Raw genomic sequence first — 15,093 nt, forward strand, 5'->3', positions numbered from 1 at the left:
TTTTTGAAAAGATCAACAAAATTGATAGACCACTAGCAAGACTAATAATGAAGAAAAGAGACAAGAATCCAATAGACACAATAAAAAATGATAAATGATATATCATCACTGATCCCACAGAAATACAAACTACCATCAGAGAATACTATAAACTCCTGTACACAAATAAACTAGAAAATCTAGAAGAAATGGATAAATTCCTTGACACATACACCCTCTCAGGATTAAACCATGAAGAAGTTGAATCTCTGAATAGACCAATAACAGGCTCTGAAATTGAGGCAATAATTAATAGCATACCAACGAAAAAATATCTAGAACCAGATGGATTCACAGCTGAATCCTACCAGAGGTATAAAAAGGAGCTGGTACCATTCCTTCTGAAATTATTCCAATCAATAGAAAAAGAGGAAATTCTCCATAACTCATTTTATAGGGCCAGTATCATCCTGATACAAAACCCTGGCAGAGACACAACAAAAAAAAATGAGAATTTTAGACCAATATCCTTGATGAACATCGATGTGAAAATCCCAAATAAAATACTGGCAAATGGAATCCAGCAGCACATCAAAAAGCTTCTCCGCCACGATCAAGTAGTCTTCATCCCTGGAATGCAAGGCTTGTTCAACATACACAAATTAATAAATGTAATCCATTACATAAACAGAATTAATGACAAAAAATACATGACTATCTCCATAGATATAGAAAAGGCCTTTGACAAAATTCAACAGTCTTTCATGCTAAAAACTCTCAATAAACTACATATTGATGAAATGTATCTCAAAATAATCAGAGCTATTTATGACAAACCCACAGCCAATATCATACTAAATCAGTAAAACTGGAAGCATTCCCTTTGAAAACTGGCAGAAGAAAAGAAAGCCCTCTCTCACCTCTCCTATTCAACATAGTGTTCTAAATTCTGGCCAGAGCAATCAGGAAGAGAAAGAAAGAAAGGTGGGGGAGGAGCCAAGATGGCCAAATAGTAAGAGATCCTGTCTACAGCTCCCAGCATGAGCGACACAGAAGATGGGTGATTTCTGCATTTCCATCTGAGATACTGGGTTCATCTCACTAGGGAGTGCCAGACAGTGGGCACAGGTCAGTGGGTGTGCTCACTGTGTGTGAGCCGAAGCAGAGTGAGGCATTGCCTCACTCAGGAAGTGCAAGGGGTCAGGGAGTTCCCCTTCCTAGTCAAAGAAAGTGGTGACAGACGACACCTGGAAAATCGGGACACTCCCACCCGAATACTGCACTTTTCTGACGGGCTTAAAAAATGGCGCACCAGGAGATTATATCCTGCTCCTGGCTCGGAGGGTCCTATGCCCAGGGAGTCTCCCTGATTGCTAGCACAGTAGTCTGAGATCAAACTGCAAGGTGGTAGCGAGGCTGGGGGAGGGGCGCCAGCCATTGCCCAGGCTTGCTTAGGTAAACAAAGCAGCTGGGAAGGTAGAACAGTGTGGAGCCCACCACAGCTGAAGGAGGCCTGCCTGCCTCTGTAGGCTCCACCTCTGGGGGCAGGGCACAGACAAACAAAAAGACAACAGTAACCTCTGCAGACATAAATGTCCCTGTCTCACAGCTTTGAAGAGAGCAGTGGTTCTCCCAGCACACAGCTGGAGATCTGAGAATGGGCAGACTGCCTCCTCAAGTGGGTCCCTGACCCCTGACCCCCGAGCAGCATAACTGGGAGGCACCCCACAGCAGGGGCAGACTGACACCTCACAGGACAGGGTATTCCAACAGACCTGCAGCTGAGGGTCCTGTCTGTTAGAAGGAAAAGTAACAAACAGAAAGGACATCCACACCAAAAACCCATCTGTACATCACCATCATCAAAGACTAAAAGTAGATAAAACCACAAAGATGTGGAAAAAACAGAACAGAAAAACTGGAAACTCTAAAAAGCAGAGTGCCTCTCCTCCTCCAAAGGAACGCAGTTCCTCACCAGTAATGGAACAAAGAGGGATGGAGAATGAGTTTGACGAGTTGAGAGAAGAAGGCTTCAGACAATCAAATTACTCCGAGTTACGGTAGGACATTCAAACCAAAGGTAAAGAAGTTGAAAACTTTGAAAAAAATTTAGAAGAATGTATAACTAGAATAACCAATACAGAGAAGTACTTAGAGGAGCTGATGGAGCTGAAAACCAAGGCTCGAGAACTACGTGAAGAATGCAGAAGCCTCATGAGCCGATGCAATCAACTGGAAGAAAGGGTATCAGCCATGGAAGATGAAATGAATGAAATGAAGTAAGAAGGGAAGTTTAGAGAAAAAGAATAAAAAGAAACGAGCAAAGCCTCCAAGAAATATGGGACCATGTGAAAAGACCAAATCTACATCAGATTGGTGTACCTGAAAGTGACGGGGAGAATGGAACCAATTTGGAAAACACTCTGCAGGATATTATCCAGGAGAACTTCCCCAATCTAGCAAGGCAGGCCAACATTCAGATTCAGGAAATACAGAGAATGCCACAAAGATACTCCTCGAGAAGAGCAACTCCAAGACACATAATTGTCAGATTCACCTAAGTTGAAATGAACGAAAAAATGTTAAGGGCAGCCAGAGAGAAAGGCCGGGTCCCCTCAAAGGGAAGTCCATTACACTAACAGCAGATCTCTTGGCAGAAACCCTACAAGCCAGAAGAGAGTGGGGGCCAATATTCAACATTCTTAAAGAAAAGAATTTTCAACCCAAAATTTCATATCCAGCCAAACTAAGCTTCATAAGTGAGGGAGAAATAAAATACTTTACAGACAAGCAAATGCTGAGAGATTTTGTCACCACCAGGGCTGCCCTAAAAGAGCTCCTGAAGGAACCGTTAAACATGGAAAGGAACAACCAGTACCAGCCACTGCAAAATCATGCCAAAATGTAAAGACCATCGAGACTAGGAAGAAACTGCATCAACTAACGAGCAAAATAACCAGCTAACATCATAATGACAGGATCACATTCACACATAACAATATTAACTTTAAATGTAAATGGACTAAATGCTCCAATTAAAAGACACAGACTGGCAAATTGGATAAAGAGTCAAGACCCATCAGTGTGCTGTATTCAGGAAACCCATCTCATGGGCAGAGACACACATAGGCTCAAAATAAAAGGATGGAGGAAGATCTACCAAGCAAATGGAAAACAAAAAAAGACAGGGGTAGCAATCCTAGTCTCTGATGAAACGACTTTAAACCCACAAAGATCAAAAGAGACAAAGAAGGCCATTACTTAATGTAAAGGGATCAATTCAACAAGAAGAGCTAACTATCCTAAATATATATGCACCCAATACAGGAGCACCCAGATTCATAAATCAAGTCCTGAGTGACCTACAAAGAGACTTAGACTCCCATACATGAATAATGGGAGACTTTAACATCCCATTGTCAACATGAGACAGATCAATGAGACAGAAAGTCAACAAGGATACCCAGGAATTGAACTCAGCTCTGCACCAAGCAGACCTAATAGACATCTACAGAACTCTCCACTCCAAATCAAAAGAATATACGTTTTTTTCAGCACCACACCACACCTATTCCAAAATTAACCACATACTTGGAAGTAAAGCACTCCTCAGCAAATGTAAAAGAACAGAAATTATAACAAGCTATCTCTCAGACCACAGTGCAAACAAACTAGAACTCAGGATTAAGAGTCTCACTCAAAACCGCTCAACTACATGGAAACTGAACAATCTGCTCCTGAATGACTACTGGGTACATAACGAAATGAAGGCAGAAATAAAGATGTTCTTTGAAACCAATGAGAACAAAGACACAACATACCAGAATCTCTGGGACACATTCATAGCAGTGTGTAGAGCGAAATTTATAGCAATAATGCCCACAAGAGAAAGCAGGAAAGATCCAAAATTGACAACCTAACATCACAATTAAAAGAACTAGAAAAGCAAGAGCAAACACATTCAAAAGCTAGCAGAAGGCAAGAAATAACTAAAATCAAAGCAGAACTGAAGGAAATAGAGACACAAAAAACCCTTCAAAAAATTAAGGAATCCAGGAGCTGCTTTTTTGAAATGATCAACAAAATTTATAAACTGCTAGAAAGACTAATAAAGAAAAAAAGAGAGAAGAATCAAATAGATGCAATAAAAATGATAAAGGGGATATCTCCACCAAACCCACAGAAATACAAACTACCATCAAAGAATACTACAAACACCTCTATGCAAATAAACTAGAAAATCTAGAAGAAATGGATAAATTCCTTGACACATACACCCTCCCAAGACTAACAAGGAAGAAGTTGAATCTCTGAATAGATCAATAACAGGAGCTGCAATTGTGGCAATAATCAATAGATTACCTACAAAAAAGAGTCCAGGACCAGATGGATTCACAGCCGAATTCTACCAGAGGTACAAGGAGGAACTGGTACCATCCATTCTGAAACTATTCCAATCAATAGAAAAAGAGGGAATCCTCCCTAACTCATTTTATGAGGCCAGCATCATCCTGATACCAAAGCCGGGCAGAGACACAACCAAAAGAGAGACTTTTAGACCAATATACTTGATGAACATTGATGCAAAAATCCTCAATAAAATACTGGCAAACCAAATCCAGCAGCACATCAAAAAGCTTATCCACCATGATCAAGTGGGCTTTATCCCTGGGATGCAAGGCTGGTTCAATATACACAAATCAAAAAATGTAATCCAGCATATAAACAGAACCAAAGATAAAAACCACATGATTATCTCAGTAGATGCAGAAAAGGCCTTTGACAAAATTCAACAACCTTTCATGCTAAAAACTCTCAATAAATTAGGTATTGATGGGATGTATCTCAAAATAATAAGAGCTATCTATGACAAACCCACAGCCAATATCATACTGAATGGGCAAAAACTGGAAGCATTCCCTTTGAAAACTGGCACAAGACAGGGATGCCCTCTCTCACCACTCCTATTCAACATAGTGTTAGACGTTCTGGCGAGGGCAGTTAGGCAGGAGAAGGAAATAAAGGGTATTCAATTAGGAAAAGAGGAAGTCAAATTGTCCCTGTTTGCAGACGACATGATTGTATATCTAGAAAACCCCATTGTCTCAGCCCAAAATCTCCTTAAGCTGATAAGCAACTTCAGCAAAGTCTCAGCATACAAACTCAATGTGCAAAAATCACAAGCATTCTTATACACCAACAACAGACAAACAGAGAGCCAAATCATGAGTGAACTCCCATTCACAATTGCTTCAAAGAGAATAAAATACCTAGGAATCCAACTTACAAGGGATGTGAAGGACCTCTTCAAGGAGAACTACAAACCACTGCTCAATGAAATAAAAGAGGATACAAACAAATGGAAGAACATTCCATGCTCATGGGTGGGAAGAATCAATATCGTGAAAATGGCCATACTGCCCAGGGTAATTTACAGATTCAATGCCAACCCCATCAAGCTACCAATGACTTTCTTCACAGAATTGGAAAAAACTACTTTAAAGTTTATATGGAACCAAAAAAGAGCCCGCATCGCCAAGTCAATCCTGAGCCAAAAGAACAAAGCTGGAGACATCACACTACCTGACTTCAAACTATATTACAAGGCTACAGAAACCAAAACAGCATGGTACTGGTACCAAAACAGAGATATAGATCAATGGAACAGAGCCCTCAAAAATAACACCGCATATCTACAACTATCTGATCTTTGACAAACCTGAGAAAAACAAGCGATGTGGAAAGGATTCCCTATTTAATAAATGGTGCTGGGAAAACTGGCTAGCCATATGTAGAAAGCTGAAACTGGATCCCTTCCTTACATCTTATACAAAAATCAATTCCAGATGGATTGAAGACTTAAATGTTAGACCTAAAACCATAAAAACCCTAGAAGAAAACCTAGGCATTACCATTCAGGACATAGGCATGGGCAAGTGCTTCATGTCTAAAATACCAAAAGCAATGGCAACAAAAGACAAAATTGACAAATGGGATCTAATTAAACTAAAGAGCTTCTGCACAGCAAAAGAAACTACCATCAGAGTGAACAGGCAACCTACAAAATGGGAGAAAATTTTCGCAACCTACTCATCTGACAAAGGGCTAATATCCAGAATCTACAATGAACCCAAACAAATTTACAAGAAAAAAACAAACAACTCCATCAAAAAGTGGGCAAAGGACATGAACAGACACTTCTCAAAAGAAGACATTTATGCAGCCAAGAAACACACGAAAAAATGCTCATCATCACTGGCCATCAGATAAATGCAAATCAAAACCACAATGAGATACCATCTCACACCAGTTAGAATGGCAATCATTAAAAATTCAGGAAACAACAGGTGCTGGAGAGGATGTGGAGAAATAGAAACACTTTTACACGGTTGGTGGTACTGTAAACTAGTTCAACCATTGTGGAAGTCAGTGTGGTGATTCCTCAGGGATCTAGAACTAGAAATACCATTTGACCCAGCCATCCCATTACTGGGTATATACCCAAAGGACTATAAATCATGCTGTTATAAAGACACATGCACACGTATGTTTATTGTGGCATTATTCACAATAGCAAAGACTTGAAATCAACCCAAATGTCCAACAATGATAAACTGGATTAAGAAAATGTGGCACATATACACCATGAAATACTATGCAGCCATAAAAAATGATGAGTTCATGTCCTTTGTAGGGACATGGATGAAATTGGAAATCATCATTCTCAGTAAACTATTGCAAGAACAAAAAACCAAACACCGCATATTCTCATTCATAGGTGGGAATTGAACAATGAGATCACATGGACACAGGAAGGGGAACATCACACTCTGGGGACTGTTGTGGGGTGGGGGGAGGGGGGAGGGAGAGCATTGGGAGATATACCTAATGCTAGATGACAAGTTAGTGGGTTCAGCGCACCTGCATGGCACATGTATACATATGTAACTAACCTGCACAATATGCACATGTACACTAAAACTTAAAGTATAATAATAATAAATAAAAAGAAAAAAAGAAAAAAAAAGAAAGCAAAGTATTCAATTAGAAAGTCAAGTTGTCTCTGTTTGCAGATGACATAATTGTATATTTAGAAAACCTCATCATCTCAGCCCAAAATCTCCTTAAGCTGATAAGCAACTTTAGCAAAGTCTCATGATAAATCAATGTGCAAAAATCACAAGCATTTCTATACAGCAATAACAGATAAACAGAGAGCCAAATCATGAGTGAGCTTGTGAAGGACCTCTTCAAGGAAAACTACAAATCACTGCTCAACGAAGTAAAAGAGGACACAAACAAATGGACGAACATTGCATGCTCATGGATAGGAAGAATCAATATTGCAAAAATGGTCATACTGCCCTAGGTAACTTACAGATTCCAATGCCATCACCATCAAGCTACCAATGACTTTCTTCACGTAATTAGAAAATACTACTTTAAAGTTCGTATGGAACCGAAAAAGAGCCTATATTGCCAAGACAATCTAAGCAAAAGGTACAAAGCTGGAGGCATCACACTACCTGACTTCAATCTATACTACAAGGCTACAGTAACCAAACAGCATGGCACTGGTATCAAAACCGATCTATAGACCAATGGAACAGAACAGAGGCCTCAGAAATAACACCACACATCTACAACCATCTGATCTTTCACAAACCTGACCAAAACAAGCAATGGAGAAAAGATTCCCTATTTAATAAGTGGTGCTGGGAAAACTGGCTAGCCATATGTAGAAAGCTGCAACTGGATCCCTTCCTTACACCTTATACACAAATTAATTCAAGAGGGATTAAAGACTTAAATGTTAGGCCTAAAACCATAAAAACCCTAGAAGAAATCCTAGGCAACACCATTCAGGACATAGGCATGGGCAAAGATTTCATGACTAAAACACCAAAAGCAATGGCAACAAAAGCGAGAATAGACAAATCAGATCTAATTAAACTTAAGCGCTTCTGCACAGCAAGATAAAGTACCACCAGCGCGAAGAGACAACCTACAGAATGGGAGAAAATTGTTGGCAATCTATCCATCTGACAAAGGGTTAATATCCAGACTCTACAAAAAACTTAAACAAATTTACAAGAAAAAACCACCATCAAAAAGTGGGCAAAGGATATGGACAGACAATTCTGAAAAGAAGACATCTATGCAGCCAACAGCCACATGAGAAAATGCTCATCATCACTGGTTATCAGAGAAATGCAAATCAAAACCACAATGAGATACAATCTCACTCCAGTTAGAATGGCGATTATTTGAAAGTCAGGAAACAACAGATGCTGGAGAGGATGTGGAAAAATAGGAAGGTTTTTACACTGTTGGTGGGCGTGTAAATTAGTTCCACCATTGTGGAAGACAGTGTGGCCATTCCTCTGGGATCTAGAACTAGAAATACCATTTGACCCAGCGATCCCATTTCTGGGTATATACCCAGAGGATTATAAATCATGCCACTATAAAGACACATGCACACGTATGTTTATTGCAGCACTATTCACAATAGCAAAAACTTGGAACCAACCCAAATATCCATCAATTAGAATTGATTAAGAAAATGCAGCACGTATACACCATGGAATAGTATGCCGCCATAAAAACGGATGAGTTTATGTCCTTTGAGGGGACACGGATGAAGCTGGTAACCATCATTTTCAGGAAACTATCACAAGGAAACATAACCAAACACCACACGTTCTCACTCATAGATGGGAATTTAACAATGAGCCAACACTTGGACACAAGGCAGGTAACATCACACAATGGGGCCTGTCAGGGGCTGGAGGGCTGGAGGAGAGATAGTAGTAGGAGAAATATCTAATGTAAATGACGAGTTGATGGGTGCAGCAAAACAACATATAAATCTATGTAACAAACCTGCACGTTGTCCACATGTACCCTAGAACTTAAAGTACAATAAAAAAATAAAAAACAAATAGATTGATTTACATGTGTTGAACAATACTTACATTGGAGAGATAACTCCTTCTTGGTCATGGTGTATAATCCTTGCAATATGTTATTGAATTTGGTGTTCTAATGTTCCGAGGAGAATTTTTACATCAATCGTCATCAGGAAAATTGATATGTAGTTGTATTTATTTTTTCTTACTGTCTTTGTGGAGTTCGGTGTTGTGTTAATGCTGGGCTCATAAAATAAGTTGGAAATTGTTTCCTCTTTTTCATTTTTCTGAAGTAGTTTAAGAAGGGTTAGTGTTAACCCTGCTTTAACATTTTGAAAAAAAATATTTAATGAAGTGATCTGGGCCTGGTCTTTTTCAGGGGAGGTTGTTGTTAATACGTATATGCCTATTCAGAATTTTTTATGGTTTATTTTCAGTATAATCTATATTTCTAGACATTTGTCTATTTCTCTTAGCTTATCATGATTTTTGACATATATTTTGAATTAAACTTTTATAATCTCTTCTTTTCCTACTTTGGTGGCATCAGTTGTAATAGCTCCTTCTTTTATTTCTGAATTTATTTATTTGAGATATTTTCTTTTTTTCTTTTAATCTGTGTCAGTTTTCTTAATCTTTTCAATAAAACGAAACTTTAATTGATTTTTCTATGGCTTTTAATTGTTATTTATTTATAACTGCTATAATTTTTATTCTTTACTGATGTTTGGTTGCATTTACTAGTTGATTTAGAGAGATATTTTTAAATGTGCACATTTACTACTACAATTGAATACAAGCTTTAGATGCATTCAACAATTTTGTCATACTTTTCGTCTCCAGTTATGTTGAAATTTTCACTGTGGTTTCTTCTTTAACCCATAATGCTGCTTAGGAATATGTTACTTGATTTTTATGTATTTGCAAATTTTTAAATTTTTCTTCTGGTATTCACTTCTAGTTCCATTCCATTTTAGTTGTAAATGATACTTCGTATGATTTTAATTTTCTTGAATTGATTTCTTTGTGGTCCGATTTGTGATATAGTCTCAAGAATGTTCCATGTGCGCACCAGAGGCATGTGCATTCTGTTGTTGAGAAGACCGTTTCTAAAAGTTTGTTGGATTTGGTTGAATCACTCCTTGCTCAATCCTCTGTCTTCCTTTGGTCTGCCAGGTTGTCCTCTCCATTATTAAAGTCTCCTATCATTTTGGTGGTGGTCTCTATTCCTCCCTTTATTTTTATTTATTTTTTTTTTATACAGATGAAGTGTTGCTATCTTGCCCAGGTTAGTCTCAGCTCCTGGGCTCAAGCCATCCTCCTGCCTCAGCTCCCGCCAAAATGTAGGGATTACAAGCAGGCGTGAGCCACTGTACTCAGCCTATTTCTCCTTTTAATTGTGTCATTATTTGTGTTATGTGTTCGGAATAGTTGCTGATACATGTGCATATTTTAATTATGATATCTTCTTGGAGATTTATTTTTATTATATATTATCCTTGTTTGTCTTTATGACAGTTTTTTGCTTAAAGTCTAATCATCTAATGTAAATGTGACCAACTTTGTTCTATTCTTGTTGCTATTTAGGATGACTTGGTTATCATATAGAATATTATTTTCCATCTCTGCACTTTCATTCCATGTTTATCCTTAAATAAACAGAATTTATTTGATTTTATATTTTTATTTTTATAAACAGAATTTGATTTTATATTTTTATTTTTTCACTAAACTTGTGTCTGTTACTGGAGAATTTAATATTGTTACATAGAAGGTTATTATTTGCAGTTAAGGAGTGACTACTGCCGTTTTGTTAATTGTATTGTGTTTCTTTTGTAGTTCTTTTATTTATTTATTTTATTTCCTGCTGTCTTCCTTTTTGTCTAATTAATTTTTGTACTAATATGTTTTTATTTCTTTTTCTTTTGTATATATTCTGTATGTATTATCTTTGTGACTACTATACAGATTACATGAAAAATCTCAAAGTTATAACAACCTAGTTTAATCTGATGTTATCTCCAGTAACATATAAAAACTCCAGTCTTTTAAGTGACTGTCTTTCCCAACACATACTTTGTTCTTGAAGTCACAAATTAGGCCTTCTTATATGGTGTATTCTTTAACAGACATATAAAGTATTTTTGCATATTTTGTGTCAAATTCTATAAGGGAATTAAAATTACTTACCAACATCACAATAATACAGAATGCTGTATTTGTCTATATATTTGCTTTACAACAGAGTTTATAGTATTGTATGGCTTTTTTGGTAGTCTCATTATTTAATCTCAAAGGACTTTCTAGCAATTCTTGAAGAACAAACCTAGTGGTCATAAACTCCTTCAGCTTCAGTTTATCTGAAAAAATCTTAATTTCATTTTCATGTTTCAATGACAGTTTTGCCATATATAATGTTCTTGGTTGGTAATTTTTCTTTTTTTTTTTTGAACTTGAATATATCATCCCACACTCTGAACTGCAAAATACCTTTAAAGACACCTGTTTTTAGTGGGCCTAAATTGCATGTGTTTAATCTTTTTTCTCTTGAAATTTTTGAAATTTTTTCTATAAGCTATTTAACAGTTTTATATTGTGTCTCACTTTGGTTTTCTTTAAATTTATACTGGTCAAAGTCCATTAAAGTTCCTGAGTTTGTTTGTCCATTTCTTTTTTCAAATTTGAGCAGTTTTTGTCCATTAATTTTATTTATTTATTTATTTAGAGATGGATTCTCACTCTGTTGCCCAGACTAGAGTGCAGCGGTGCGATCTTAGCTCATTGCTGAGCTCTGCCACACGGGATAGAGTGATTCTCTTGCCTCAGCCTCCCAAGTAGCTGGGACCAAAGGTGAGTGCCATCAGGCTTGGTTAATTTTTTTTTTTTTTTTTAGTAGAGACGGGGTTTCACTATATTGCCAGGTGAATCTTGAACTCTAGTCCCCAAGTGATCCACCTGCCTTGGCCTTCCAAACTGCTGGGATTACAGGTATGAAACATCACGCATGGCCTGCCTTTTGTTTTTTTAATAACACACTTGGGACCTGTTATTTATCTCTTTTTGCCTATTTCTCCTTTTTGAAACAGCGATGTTTGTCCTTTGCCTTTCCCACCGTTGTATTTCAAAAACATATAACATGTTAGATTTCACAGATTCACAGCTAAAGAAAAACTTGCATTAGAATGAATTATACCTTGACTTTCACCCATATGAGGTTTGGACAAGACTTTGAAGTTAGATTTTAAAGTTGATTCTGGAGTGAGCTTAGAATTATAGAATCTAGTAGATGGAATGATTGTACTTTGCGTGGAATTAAAAATAAATTGGGGACATGAGGGATGGTTTTCATGTTTTTGTCCCTTAAAACTTTATGTTGAAAATTAATCCCCAAAGCAGCAGTATTGTGAGGTGTGGCCTTTCGGGATGTGTTTAGGTCAGGACTGCTCTATCCTCATAAATAGATTACTGCTCTTATTAAAACGTTTGATGAAGAAAGTTTGGTCAATTACACATTATAACTTCTCTCCATTTCATATTAAGTAGTAGACTGAAAAAAACTGACCAATGGATTATCTACTTATCTCCAGTCATTCACCTTTTTAAAAAACATTAACCTAACACTGCACCAAGTGTGCAGATACAAATGTTCATAAGTTATTGTCCATGATCTTGTGGAATTTAACAGAAGATATACAAATAAACTCAAAATTTCCAGGACACATGGCACTTGTAATTGTTCAGGAAATGTGAAGATAATAAAAGTACAACAAGAGGGGGTTGCAATGGCATCATGGCAGATACGGTGTTTATGGAAAGTGAAGGAAAGGGCAGGCTGGGGGGATGGTGCACATGGGGTTGCTAGGGATGACTCAGGACGTTTTGATTGAGGAAACCATGATGGTCGGCACTGAGGAGAGTGGTGGTCTTGGTTGACATAATCATAGAAATTTTCTAAGAAGAGACTTTGTTTGTTGTCCTGTTTGTTTTTCCAGATATGCGTTTACTTTTCTGATAAAGAGCACATCTTCAAATAATAGTTCCATAAAAGTGCTTTTTATTCCATAGCATTGGAATCTCTGTCATGTTCCTTCCCGTCTTCTGGATTTTTGCCTGCCTTTTGAGTTGCAGGCCCAGGTCCTGTGACCAGAGCATCAGTAATTAGGCCTTCATCTAAATAGTGACGCTCCTACCATGACAAACTTGTTCTCTACAGACATAGTTTGGGAAGATATTCTCTAGAGTGGCCTCAAATAGAAGCCTGCTGTCTACCTTAACAGGATAATGAGCAGCTTCTTCCCATGCACCACCTGTTCTTTGAACATACTACAAGCCATTGCCATTAATCCCAGAACCTACTGGCTGGTGAGTTTCAAACACAACCATTTTAGTTGTACACTATGTGTTCTCTTCTTCTCATGGATTCTCAACTTCTGTATTAGTAGTGACTTGCTCTACCCCACTAAAGCTAAATCAAATGTAACCTGGGCAAGAATTATTTTTCTTGTTTAATCATCTATTACGAAATTTACTCTTTTATTTAATATAACACTTGGGATAACATTTTCTTTTATTCTTCCATAAATGTGCTTCATATGGATATATCACACATTGTGTATAATTTGACACAGTGTTAATACAGTTTTGACCTATTTAGATGTTTGCAAATTTATTTTATCTCAATGTTTGTTCTCAGAAAGGGTATTTGTCTTCATAAACTAAATTTTCAGCAAATTTTAAGTGCATTTTTTTGAGTTAAATATACTCAGTTTACATTGCTTTTGTGTATTAAGTTACATTTTGTCCTCAATCCTGAAAATAACTTTTCAAATATATGTAATTTTTAAATTTACATGTTTTTCCCTCAGAACTTTGAAGACCATAATCTATTGGATTCTTGATGTTATTCACATATTGAGAAATAGGTTTGTTTTCATTGCTTTATAATTAATTTGAATCTTATCTTAGATGGCTTTACGTCATTTTCTCTTTTTGTATTATGCTTTCAACTATTGTTTTTCTTTTAATAAGTATGCCTTTAAGCTATTATATTTAATTATTTTAATAATTATATATTTTATTCCCTATTTGACATTCACTCCATTTTATTTATTTAAACTTGGAATTAAACTACATGAATTATTCTAGAATTTTATGTATTGTAATTTTTCATATTGTTTATTTGTTTTATCCCTATTGGGACTTCTAAATATTCACTTCATCTACCTTCTAATTCGTAATTCCTTTTTTCATTTATGTAATTTTTCTATTTATTCTATCCTTTACATTTAAAGTTTTTTTACATTTAAAATTTTTACCTAATTATTTTTGTAATATATTTTATTTTACTCTTACTTTTAAACTTTTCATCTACTATATTTAATCATTGTAACTACTTATATTATTTCTACACTATATATACAATTTTGGGATTTATTAAGATCTAATGGTACAGCCGTGTTTTTATTATAATTTTGTTTCTGAATAACTTTGATCTTGATGACTTTTACTTTGTATATTTTAAAAAGAATAGTAGATTACATTTGATTATAAATGACGGACTTCAATTGATGGGGTCATTGAAGATTCTGGGTCAAGGTATTTTATTCCAGTGAAAAGATATCTGTAATGTTAACAATGCTCCCTTTACAGACACCTGAAAATGATTGTCAATATATTTACCTAAATTGTCCTGATTAAAACACATGGTGTACATATGAACCAGAAACTCATATGAGGATTGGTGTTAATTCCCAAATCAACCAAAGAGGAGAAGTACCACCTCCACTAACTACTCTAACCTATTTTTTCTAAACTTTTGATAATGTAAGGATTCTATCTTTAGATAGCATAGTCAGATCCAGACACTCCTGCATCTGTGCTGCTGTTACATTATATTCACCAATCAGACATGTTAAATTCTAACAACCTGTGCTTCATTTATTAGCATTTCCCAAAGGTAGCATCAATTTCTAGTCTAATTTTTGTTTTACAGCTGTGCTTCTTTATTCTTTCCTGAAAAATTATTTGTGGAGGTACACGCCTTTGAAGTTTCTCAGCATATATTGTTATTTGAGGTTGAAAAGATGAGATTATCTAAATTTTTGCCAGAAACTCTGATACCCACATTATATCTTTGAAAGCATTGGTTGTCACACTCCCACTGACATGTGCATGTAGGAGGAGCATGTAAATGTCAGTGCTT

At 36.5% G+C, this 15,093-nt stretch overlaps 1 long non-coding RNA gene across 1 annotated transcript in view; it reads left to right on the forward strand.

The window, feature by feature from the left end:
* The window catches only part of LOC134757880 (uncharacterized), a 146,753-nt gene that overhangs the window by 109,976 nt on the left and 21,684 nt on the right, over nt 1–15,093 (forward strand). Inside the window, exon 2 of the long non-coding RNA XR_010132417.1 lies at nt 11,617–11,741. This is a non-coding gene — a long non-coding RNA (uncharacterized lncRNA). The remainder of the gene's footprint in view (nt 1–11,616; nt 11,742–15,093) is intronic.

Source organism: Gorilla gorilla, chromosome 22 (assembly GCF_029281585.2).
Source record: "Gorilla gorilla gorilla isolate KB3781 chromosome 22, NHGRI_mGorGor1-v2.1_pri, whole genome shotgun sequence".
Classification (NCBI taxonomy): Eukaryota; Metazoa; Chordata; class Mammalia; order Primates; family Hominidae; genus Gorilla; species Gorilla gorilla.